Source organism: Triticum dicoccoides, chromosome 6A (assembly GCF_002162155.2).
Source record: "Triticum dicoccoides isolate Atlit2015 ecotype Zavitan chromosome 6A, WEW_v2.0, whole genome shotgun sequence".
NCBI classification, from domain to species: domain Eukaryota; kingdom Viridiplantae; phylum Streptophyta; class Magnoliopsida; order Poales; family Poaceae; genus Triticum; species Triticum dicoccoides.
The window spans coordinates 328418945-328430743 of NC_041390.1; the positions used below are offsets into that span (position 1 = coordinate 328418945).

The window sequence follows — 11799 nt, forward strand, 5'->3', positions numbered from 1 at the left end:
GTCGTTTTCGGCTCACCGAACAACTTTCAAAGCGAAGGCTTGACCTTTGATATTGTCCCGTTTTGCAGTAGCTACCATGCACTTCTCGGACGTACCACTTTTGCTTGTTTTAATGCGGTCCCACATTACGCCTATCTAAATCTTAAGATGCCCGGTCCACGTGGCGTCATCAAGATAAACGAAAACACGGAACGCTCCCTCTGTACAGAGGAGCATATTACGGCTACTGCAGCCGAAGTACAAAACGGCGTCATCAAGTCGCGTATCTCATCGGCCATCAAGTAACCGGTCTCTATTAAACATGACCAATCAATCTCAGAGCTGGATTAGCAGTTCAGCCTCCGTCATTTGCCTCATATAACCGCGAAGTTTGTACCACGCATACATAATTATGCACTTAACATACCCTTGTCATCGGCAGAGGCACAATACGGACAGGCCTATAATGCGGTCCGCACTCCCATAGCCCTTTTCCCCCTTTTCTAACTATTTTTTATTTTTTACCACAGGTGACTCAAAGCTTGGTCATCCTACAGACTCCTTCTGAGTTCGGCTTCGTATAGATAACCAAAGGATTTTCCTGCCAAGGAGTCCTTTCGCCGAGGCAAGGCAACGCACACGTGCGACAGGAGGTCCAAATGATTTTTTGTAGACCGCACTCTTTATTTCAAACTTGTAAAGTGCCTTTTTCCTCAGCCTTCGACCGCCAGCATGTTAAACAGTCCGGGTAGTGGCGTTATAATCTGAAAGATAGCGTTTGATGTGTCAATTAGATTCCAGTGAACATAGTCTGTATTCAGTATTTGCTTTTTCTAAGAACTGAATTTTGCTTCTTTGGTTGTTTCACGCACGCACCTCGGCACAAATTGCCAGGGGCTCGATATGGCAACATATGAGTTGCCGACAAGTCCGAGCAGCTTTATAGCATACTTCTGCGTCACGAGTTTGGCCTTATATGCATCAGCTCTGAATCATGTCTTTGGTCAATAGTTGGGTTGCCCGACTCCTGTGCTTACTACCTTATCTTCCGTCCTATCGGCTAAGGTAGTAAAGGGAGAACTACTGCAATTTTGTTTCTGGTTCATCTGGTCAAGCACCTCAGTAGAGAAAGCCGAAAACTGATTGCCATGATGCGGCGAGAGCTGGTCAACCACTCGATGACTTATCAGAATCTTTCACGATTCCTTTCGTATTACACGAAGGACCATTCTTCTAGTCACCTATGTAACGCACCGTATTCGGATAACCGCGTACATACCAGGGGCTATATCATAGACCCACCATCAAAATCCTATGGCTAAGTGAAAGTGTTACAGCCCTATAGTCCATTGCCTAGTTCGCTGCATTGACACCTCCTTCATGGACCAAGACATTGGGTCAAGAGTGATCAAGTGCTTTTACGAACACCTCCGTATTATATACGAGGGGGCCGAAGCCGACAACTAGTAAACTTTCAGATTATACAAAAAACGGCCGCACAGGAGGAACCAAAACTTTCAGGCCAAAAACATAGCCTATAATAAATCATTGTTTTTACAATTTCGGTACAATCACTCAAATATCATATCCTTCGAGCACTGACCCTCTATCAAGCGAGCGCCCTCTAGGACATCCTCAAAAAAATGCTCCGGCGTGTGATGGTCCTTGCCCCGGGGTGGACTCTTAGCTGCAATATCGATGGCCTTCATCTTCGCCCAGTACGTCTTGATGCGGGCAAGGGCCATCCGTGCACCTTCAATGCACGTTGACCGCTTAACGGCGTCGATACGCGACACCACATCAACAAGTTGCTGCACCAAACTGAAATAACTATTCGAAATTGGCTCAGTCGGCAACAGCCGGACAACGACGTCCTTCATGACAGATCCAGATATTTTGTGGAGCTCTGCCCACTGGGCCATCTATTCGTTCAGCAACAGCGGACGCTTTGGCATGCTGAATTGCGACCAGAAAAGCTTCTCCGTTGCATGTCCTTCTTGCGCTTGGAAAAACTGCGCCGCATCGGAGACACTCTTCGGCAAGTCCAAGAATGCGTCTGGAGAACTCCACATTTGATTAAGTGGGGCATACTTCGGATCGCGGAACTTAGCCTGTAATAAGAAGGGCTTACCAGCCGCTATCTCCCTAGCTTGCCGGGTCTCCTCCCGAGCAGCTCTAGACTCGGACTGTGCTTCTCTCGCCTCTTGTAAGGCCTTGTCGAGATCGGCCATTTTGATTTTGTTTTCCTTCTCGGGGAATTCACATCGGACAGTGGCATCCTTTAGCTCACGCGTCATGGTAGATATTCTCTCCTCGCACAGGCGTCGAGCAGTCTATTCGGCCTTTAACTCAGCGGCTGCCTTCTTGGCAACCACGCTTAGCATCATTGAATTTTGAAAATGAGAGAAAGTTAAATGGGTAGACTTCTTATACCATCAACATTGGGTTATGCACAAACATTTGATTTGTGAAGGCATTTCAGGTTGTAGTTGGAAAGAATCATCTATCTTCTTTTTCTTCTTTGTTTTTGCTTTCTCCAAGCCACCAATGGGCCTTGCTGATCCTCGTGCAGTCTTCTCCTTGACCTTCATATCTTTCGGCCTTTCAAGCCCCTCATTATGTTTTAAAACTCTACTAGAGTCAATGTTCGTACCTGCAACCATAAAGTTAAATGTAAGTCTTAGTTTGAAAATACTGTGTGCGACTAGTAGCATAGTATAACTTGTATGCATATACCTTGTGAAACTGAGGAGTTACCCAAATTCGAGCTTGGATCTGGATCAGTTCTAATTTTCAACTGTTTTTCCACATCTCGTGCTAGCTGCTCCGCGCATTTAGCAGCCATATCATATGTTTCATCTGACTCTACGGCGCAAGCAGTTATCTGGATAAACATTCTGCACAAGTCCTTGTAGAAGGACTTGGCTATGTATAAAGTCAATCATGTGGTGTCTATGTAATGGTTAGGTTATGTTAATATGAATTAGATATCGTGTGTTCTGGCCGTCGGCTATTATTCGAGTTTAGAGAAACCTTGTCAAAAATCTCTACTAGCGTGTGAGTTCTTGCGACGCAACGTGTATGAGAATACAAGCTGAACCTATATGGTTCGTCCACTTTATTCCTTTAGATCGAGGGGTTGGCGTGTCGTTTTTGCGGAGTTTATGAATTTCTTCACAAACCCGCAATGAGTTCTTGCTGCGATGGATTTTTGTGCCGTGAAAGATCGGGCCAACAACGGACCGACCGTCGTCTCGAGGTTCGTTTTACATCATGACGGGGTTCCGATGCCATGGAGGCTCTTCGAGGACGAGGAAGCAGACGGCGACGACGGCTTTGAGGCTGGCGGGGGCGCCGTCTCCGCGTGCGGTGGTTGTGGTGAACGCCGTGGGCTCCAATGCGGCAGCAGTTGTCTCCATCCCCTACAGGCAATTCCCCCTGATTTTCACCCCTTGAAATTGCCATGATTATCCCAGGGAGAGGCACAACCTTTTTTTTGTGAAATTCATACAGATCACTTTGTGTATACTTTGCAGATTGCTTGGCAATTTTTGTATCTATTGATGTTATTGCCATAGCAGGTTAGTTTCCAATGCTTGCCAGATGAATTACCTATATATTTTAGTCCAACAATTCAGTGTGCTCTTAATGCTTTGGTGTCTTTGGTTTAATCGCAAAGTGTGTAGACTTGGTATTGGTTCTGTCAAAATGAATACGACAATAACTTGGTTGGAAAAGAAACTACAACATAGCAGTGGACACTCAGGGAATATGAATGCACAAAAGGAAAATATGGCAATAGAGGTACAACGCACGGGCAAAAATTCTAGGTAGATAGGAGGAACAGATGAACTTTGTTGGACCCTTGTTAGTGTTTTTTTGGTAGTTAGTAACTTAGTGCGTTTGACTCTCTCTTTTATACCATGTGAGTCATATGAGTGGGGAAGCAGTGGTTTGAAGGCATTTACAGTAGCTTAGGTTGCAATCTATGACAGTCTCTTAAGAAACGGCTCAACCCTGATGGATTTGTTTCGACAGTGAAATGCATCCTACTTGATCAAAATTTAGACTACCTGACTGTAAAACATTGACCTTCTTCATTGCTAATTCAAACTGTATGCTTGTCTCACCTCACAGATCAAGATCCGTTGCTTCTTCTAGGTCGTGTCACCTCACCGTGTACGAGGGTTAACTCCACATGAATGTCTCCTCGAGTAAGCAGCACCACCTCCATGGTTGTTTCAATTTTCATATTCTATTTTTGTGTGTGCTGATGTTGAATTCTTTTCTCCATTGCTGACGAGCTACCCACGAATGGATTTGATCTCGACGCATGGCTCTGTAGCACCGACTACCATCCACCACGGCTATGGATCATGTGACGTGGGGCCTAGAACAGATGGATGCAGAAGCCATTTCGCCATGGTCATCACCAGTCGTTCATCCCTCAACACCAAGCGGTTGGACCGAGAACACTGCCAACCATTTTGGTGAGCAAGAATCAATCTCCCACTATGTGCTTAGGCCTCCATTAGGAGTAGAGATTTGTATTAGGAATCAATCTCCTTGTAACATCTGCATATACTTCAGCTAAAAATAAGCACATGCTTTGTATTATGTGCTCTATTTTGAGAATGTAGATTCATTTTAGTTATGTTTTTCATTTTTTAGTAATGTTAGAAGTACTTTGTACTTAGTATTTTATGTTTGTTGTGTGTATTTTTCAAGAGAGCCAATTTACTTAAGCAGTACAATCACTTTTTCTTCTTAAGGATTTACTAGTACAAATGCCCGTGCGTTGCAACGGGCAAAAAAATCGCAAAACCTGCTACACATGCCATTACTCACATTTCTTATATCCATTTATGATCAATGTAGTAATAAATTTAAATTGATTATCATTTTTCGAAGCATGAATTTTGGACATCAAGAAATCACCCTGATGTCCTTCATTTAATGGAAGAGTAGTGGTGCATGGATTAGTCTGATGCAACATGTTTTGAAAACTGTATGATGCAACATGTGAAAAAGAAATATCAGATGTTCCTTCCCACAGTAAGCATTACTCAAGACCTACACAAATCCATACCCTCTATTTCAACACACGTCCATTTGTATTGCCGCTTATTATTGCCCTTGCCGCTCATGGCTTTCGAAACGTTCCGCACGGCTAAGCTTAGCACTCGCTCGACCTTGTCGGAGCGTCCACGTCATCCGCCGGTCAACCACATCGGCGTATTAACCCTGCGAGCTCTTTCTCAAACCTCCTCTGCTAGTTTCGGCGGCTCCTAATGGCTGTTCCAAACAATACATAATTATAATCTAAATTATGTTGCATTTATTTTTTATTTTGAGTGCCTTTTATCAATATGGATTTAAAATTAATGTTAAAGTTATTTAAAAATCCATAATAATTTATAATCAAATAATTTCTCCACCGTACAAAATCTAAAATAAATATTTTACACTTACACTTTGAAAGATTAAACTAAAGCATTAAGTATATGCTGGTCACCTTAAATTCAACCAAAATATTGTTTTCAAAGTCAAGTAATTCTAATATTTTTAGAACAATAGTAGCTTAATTTTGAGTTAAAATAAGTAGGATATTTTTTTCAGTATTTATAAGAGAATTCGTGTACTGCTGGCTGCTGCTGATTTACACGGTGATCACTCATGGTATCGATGTATATATCTGTAGTTAATCTATATTAGCGCGTGCACACATTTACCTTGGGTGTTTCCTCATGGCACCGTACCTGGTGGAGGTAGACCTGGACTGCGTTGAGGTAGAGCATCGTCGCCGTCAAACATAGATGACAATCAGAGCAGTGGAATTACATATGCCTGGGAGGCTGGGAGAAAGACATCCATTGTAGAGTGAAATCTCCTTTTGTTTTTATCTGATAGTAAGAAACAGTGGGGAATGCTGACAATCACACAAAAAAGAGCAAAACCATATTGCATACCTGAGTGTCTGGATGTGACCACGAATTACAAATCAGGGTGGATGATCATGTAGGTTCTCATTCACAAATCAGCATGGTGCGAAAAGCAGAATGAGATAAAGCCTGGAAATAGGAAATATCCGACCAACAAGGAGCGGTCATTACTTTGCTACTGGCTTTGCATACATAACTGAAAGTGGGATCGGTATTACTTAAATGCTGAAAAAAATCTTCTGACAATAGCAGTCATCAAGAAAACATGAACAATTTGTGCATAACTTGGCTATTAGCCTTGGTATGAATTGATTAAAAGTGTTATTAGTAAGACAATTATATTATCAAAAACTCAAAGCTTTTACAAAATAATGGCAAAACTGCATACACAAAAGACAACTTTCATAACCAGATATACTACACAAAAGACAACTTTCAGAACCAGATATACTATCTAATTGACTTGATTTCCTATGCTTCAACATCATGGACGTAGGGATGGACTCGTACGCATCTAGCCTGCAATCTGCACTTTGCGCAACGCCATTGGCAGCGACACCGGAGCGAACCGCTGTGCAACTTCTCGTCGGCTCTCTTCTTCTATGTCGGCTCTCTTCTTCTATGTCCCAGCTCATGACAACTTGTAGAAGGAATGCTACATCCGTTTTTCCACAACCTAGAATGAAAAATCTTGGTAGCAAAGGAAATGTCGAGGAATGAGAAAGACCACATGTCTCTGTCTAAATGGCATAGTTAGTATTACAATAAACAAACCAGCACCAGCTGCCCTAACTGGACCTTCAAATCAAGACCTAGTTTAATCTGATCGTGCCAAACTAATCAGTCAATTCATGGAACATACAGTCAATTTTCTATAAGGAAACATATAGTTAGATTGTCCGCTCAAGATCGAATACTGCAGTTTGAAGGGACTATCCAATCTACATAAATCATGAACACGTTTTCTACATTTCCTAACTAAAACAACAATGTCTGACCATTGGCTTACGCATACTGTAATACAAATTGCAAACTGCTGACAAGTGTTGACCTGTCATTGGTTTTTGATGACCATATAATATTACTTTGGTGAAAAGAAAATTTCAGTCACAGTGATAGCTCCAGCCTCCAGCCAACAACCAAAAAAGTAGTCTCATTGGTTATAAACATCGAGCAGTCCAAAAAGTTGTCGGCTCCAGAGCAGTACGGAACATCATCATAATCAGATATATCCCGAGAATACTAAAGGTCCAGATGGGATCGAGAGGAAGGGTCGTGCAGGTGGTTGGGTGTGTTTTTCTTTTCTCTCGCATGTACCGCTTCTGGTTCACTTAACATGAGGACTGCGGGTCGACGCGTGCGCTGCGGCGGGAAAACACAACGCCCAAGGTGTGAGAACAAATATGATAAAGACAGAAGTACCCTCAGGAATTCTTGAGCCGAATCTTAGCAAGCCTATCTTTCAACATGGCATTGTCAAGAGATTTGGGTCTAGGGTTCGTCCGGAGTGAGGTTATATGTGGATTTGGGCTGGGTTTCAGGGATGCCGACTCGGATATAATTTACCATTTTGTGGAGGAAATGTTCCTAAAAGAAGTCTGATATTTCTTGAGTCGAAACAGATAATTCTCAAATATTTCAGATATCATTAACATACATGTGATTGCAGGAACAGGGTGGGATTTTTTAACCAAAATCAAGCTTGCTCAAATCCCTATTTGATTTGAAAATTTAACTCAAGCCTTGCATAATCACGAGTTTAACTCTCAGATATGCAAGTAGAAGAAAACTTAGACAAACCTTGCAGCGGGCATCCTATTTGAGAAAGTCCTGCCGTGGCGAACCTGAGACTCACACAGACTGATGAGCTCATTTAGTTCAAGAGGTAAATCACCATAAAGTCTGTTTCTTTTAAGAAAGCTGCAATTCAAATAGTAAGGTCAGTCAAGTTTTGAAGTTAAACAGAAATGAAAAAGAAACATATACTCCCTCTGTTCACTTATATAAGACGTTTTAGTAAATTCAGACAGTGTACTAAACAGTTCAAACTCAGCTGTCTGAAACGCCTTATAAAAACGAACGGAGGGAGTATCAAAGTTCGCACGCACATAAATTCCAGGGATAAAATGTTTATTAGCTCTGATGGAATTGGTCCATTGAAGTTATTGTACCCCAGATCCAACACCTTCAGCTCTCGTAAATCTCCCATCTCTCTAAGGATAATACCATAGAACAAGTTCCTGTGCAGTACACTATGGATGGAAGGAAAATAGATCAGAAAATTTTGAAGGGCGAACATCATTTCACAAGTACATAAGATACAAAAAATAATATCTGTAGACATAAGATGCTTTCTTGGTGAGTGCCTGAATGGGCATACATAATTCAACAGATAGATTTACTATGGTATTAACAATAGGAAAACTACATAAAGCACTGGGTGGTATTTGAATTTGATCCATGCAAAATTGTATTCTCAAAAGTCCCGTAGATCCAAGAAGAAACACCTGTCTTGTATCCAACTACACTCCAAGAAAGAACATACACCAAGTTGATTGATGTGCCTTAATTGACAGCTCAAAAGCTGAGGTCATAAGCCTCATCAGGAAAACATACACACTACGAAGTTTCAGCTTTACTACTGTGCTCAACATGATAGCCTATATCGAAGTGCAAAATGACTCTTATTCAGTTGGTAGTTTCAGAAATACCAAATACTATCTTATGGTTGAAAGCATGAAACATGTTATGTCAAAACCAAAGTGTTCAGAAACAAACGTCACCAGAGGAACTATAGAATATGCTTATAGAAAATGCATATTAGTAAGCTGTCCAACCTCAGGAGATAACATTCCCTTCAGACCAAGATTTGACAAGTTCCTACGAAACAAAGGTAACCACAAATTAGGCAAAAACATCAAAATACATATTATCAATCAGAGCATAGGGAAATGTTGCAAACATAACACATGGTAGAAAACAATGTAAACAGAGCAAACATAGCTGCATAAGATGGGTATCCTATACTGAACAGTTCATGCATGTCAGGGGAACTGGATGTTTAACAAGATATCCCCAACACTGATGCTCCACATAAAACAAAATTAAGATTTGTATCAATCAAGGGGTTCTTAACAACTCAAAATCAGCACCAAAGGAATTGGCAGTATCGAATGAGCCAAGTCTCTTTTTGAAATCCGAAGCCTCCCCCTCCTCCTCCCTCCTCTCTCCGTCCACCGTCTTCTCCTTCAATCACCGCATCCCCGGCGACCCCAAGAATCCGAGGCATGATCCCCCCGAATTGCACCCCAATATTCCTCGCCCCAAATCCCCATGAATCTTGCACCGCATCAAGGGACACAAGAATCACGAATCCACAAGTATATTCATCAACAATCCGGGAAGAAACCCCCAGCCCCAGTGGTCTGGGCATGGACACGAACCCGCTGCTCCCCACCACCGCGTGGCTGCCCCTCCACCCATTGCCGGAACACACGCTGGTCTCCAACTTCGATGCGCCACCCTCATCGCGCTGCCCGTCCCCGACATCCTCCTACAAGGACAACCTCATCTTCAGGCCTCATCACCCATCGCCTCCTCCCCCGCTGCCGCCGCACCACTACCGCCGTGACTTCGATCCAAATCAGAGGCACATGAGCAGGAGGAGTCCGGCCGGCGGCGGCGGATGGCCGGAGAAGTAGATCAGCCGCCGCGTAGATCGGCGGCAGCGGCGGCATCGTACCCATACGCATCGAACGAGCCCGTGCCCGTATGTGCTGCCCGCTAGTGTTTCCTTTTTTTTCTCAGATTAGACATTTTAAAAAGGACTGCGAGTTGAGCCAGCGCCAGCATACAACCGCCCACCTGGATTCTCTCTCGACAATCAACAATCAACACTGAATTCAGCAACCAACATGAATCAAGTCCATGATGGTGAGTTCAGCAGCACATATAACAACTAACAAGAATTACTCAACAACCAAGAACCATCAATCAAATTCAGCAGCACATACAGATGCCTGACCCACGTCCCTCCTGCTTGCAAGTCCATTACGAGTGGTGAATCATGAAAAAAAGAGAAAATGTTGCATCAGAGCAGAGTGGAAGGGAAGGATGGGGGGTTTGAGGAGTTACCATCCCCTGTCGCGGGAGAGGAAGCTGCGTTCTTGTAGGTGCTGAATATGGCGCCGAGGAAGACGGGCACGAGCAGAGGTGTGGAGGAAGACGAGCAGGAGCGTCCGCTAGGGTTCGGAGCCGCCGTCGTCACTGACAACTGCGAGGAGCTCGTGGTGGAGCCAGTGACCCGGCTGCGGCGGGAACGCCATGGCCGACATGCCTCCTCTCTTCTGAAGGCTGCGTCTGCGCGCTCGCACCGCCGTGGCCATGGATCCGCGGATCCTGCCGCCGTGGTCGCTGCGAGGAGGTCGAGCTGGAACCCCACGGGCTTGGTCTAGATACAGCCATGTTGGGAGCACCATGGCCTCCCTTCTCGATATGGGGGAAGGGAAGGGAAGGGAGAGGAGGGGGAGGTCGCCGGTGCGGGGAGGGCGGAGGCCGGCGGTGGGGTCGCGGAGTCGCCTGATGCAGCCGGGGTCGAGGGGGATTTTGAGCACGCTCGCCTAAAGACAGAGGAGACCGGAAGTTGCGTCCATCCGGATCCTGTGAACGAGGGATTCGTTTTTTACCGTACAATAAGAGCCAGGTAGGGAGAGAAATGACCAGAGTTACCAAACTTGTCTGTTTCTTGTCGTAAATGATCAGGAGTACATGTCCTTTAGTGGTTGTTTGGATAGCGGGGGGATTTTCAGAAAACAAGTTTTCAGCTGATTTTTAGTAAAACGGGTATTACTCTCTTTTTTGTGCAAACCCTGTTTAAGAAAAACTTTGTTTGGGCTACGAGAGGGTGAAACCAGCGAGCGCAGTTCCTTGTTTGTTTTGGAGACCGATTCAACTGATGAGTTGGTTGAGGAAGGAGCGGAGAGAAGAAATTCTGTTATGTCAAGTTTTCTTTAATCCCGTTTTCACAAAAACGAGTAGTATTTTTTTTTGAGGAAAGGCCATCATGGCTAGCTTTATTAAAAAATTAAACAGGGATTACATCGTCCACAAGGTTTGGAACTAGGCAGCCCGGAGGTTCCCCCATCCAACAACTAGAAATCTTATTACAAAAACCATGATTAGCTAGCACATGCGTCGCTTGATTAGAAGAACGATAACAATGTTTAAATTTGACCTTCCCGATTGACGAAGACACGTCCACACATTCCGCAAAGATCGCCGCCGCAGCATCCCACCATCTTGTCTGTCCAGTACAATAATCAATTACCGTCAAGGAGTCAGACTCAGCTTCCACTCGAGAGAACCCCCAGAGAATTTGCAAAGATTAGTCCATTACGCATAGCCATAGCCTCCGTTGTCACCACATCTGCTACGTAAAGTATAAACCGATATTGTGCCGCCAAAAAATTACCATTACTGTCTCTAAGAACAGCTGCAATGGCTCCTGCACCCTCATCCATATGGAAAGAGGCATCCACGTTTAGCTTCACAAACTTGGGTTCCGGCTTGCTCCATTTATGTTCATGTACAACGCGAATTTTTAAGTTGGCTTGATGAAAATTATTTGCAATTGCCAGGACCGAAATAGGCCATCTCGAGGGAGGTGGCGGTGATCCATCATGGGTGAGTTGACGGCGCACCCACCATAAGTACCAAGCCCCAACCGCTATCACCTGCTTTACATGCAAATTAGGCTTTATAGGGATCGGTCTGGAGTCTGCTAGGATCAGGTGTTCGAGTATGATTGAACCAGAGCGATCAATTAACTTCGCTTCTTCAACAATATCCAGTATACCCAGTCGAAGCCATAATTCCTTTG

General features: G+C 44.0%; 1 long non-coding RNA gene across 5 annotated transcripts; it reads right to left on the reverse strand.

Moving 5' to 3' along the window:
* Positions 1-6225: 6225 nt before the first annotated feature.
* Positions 6226-10558, reverse strand: LOC119316858. Of its 5 annotated transcripts, XR_005153375.1 has the most exons (4): positions 10056-10558; positions 9935-9956; positions 8759-8801; positions 6226-8173 (listed from the first exon to the last, which is right to left on the reverse strand). It is a non-coding gene; the product is annotated as an uncharacterized LOC119316858 (long non-coding RNA). The 5 variants fall into 5 exon arrangements; XR_005153373.1 differs by lacking the exon at positions 9935-9956; XR_005153372.1 differs by lacking the exon at positions 9935-9956 and having other exon boundaries at positions 6226-7841; positions 8030-8801.
* Between the last annotated feature and the right edge of the window lie 1241 nt (positions 10559-11799).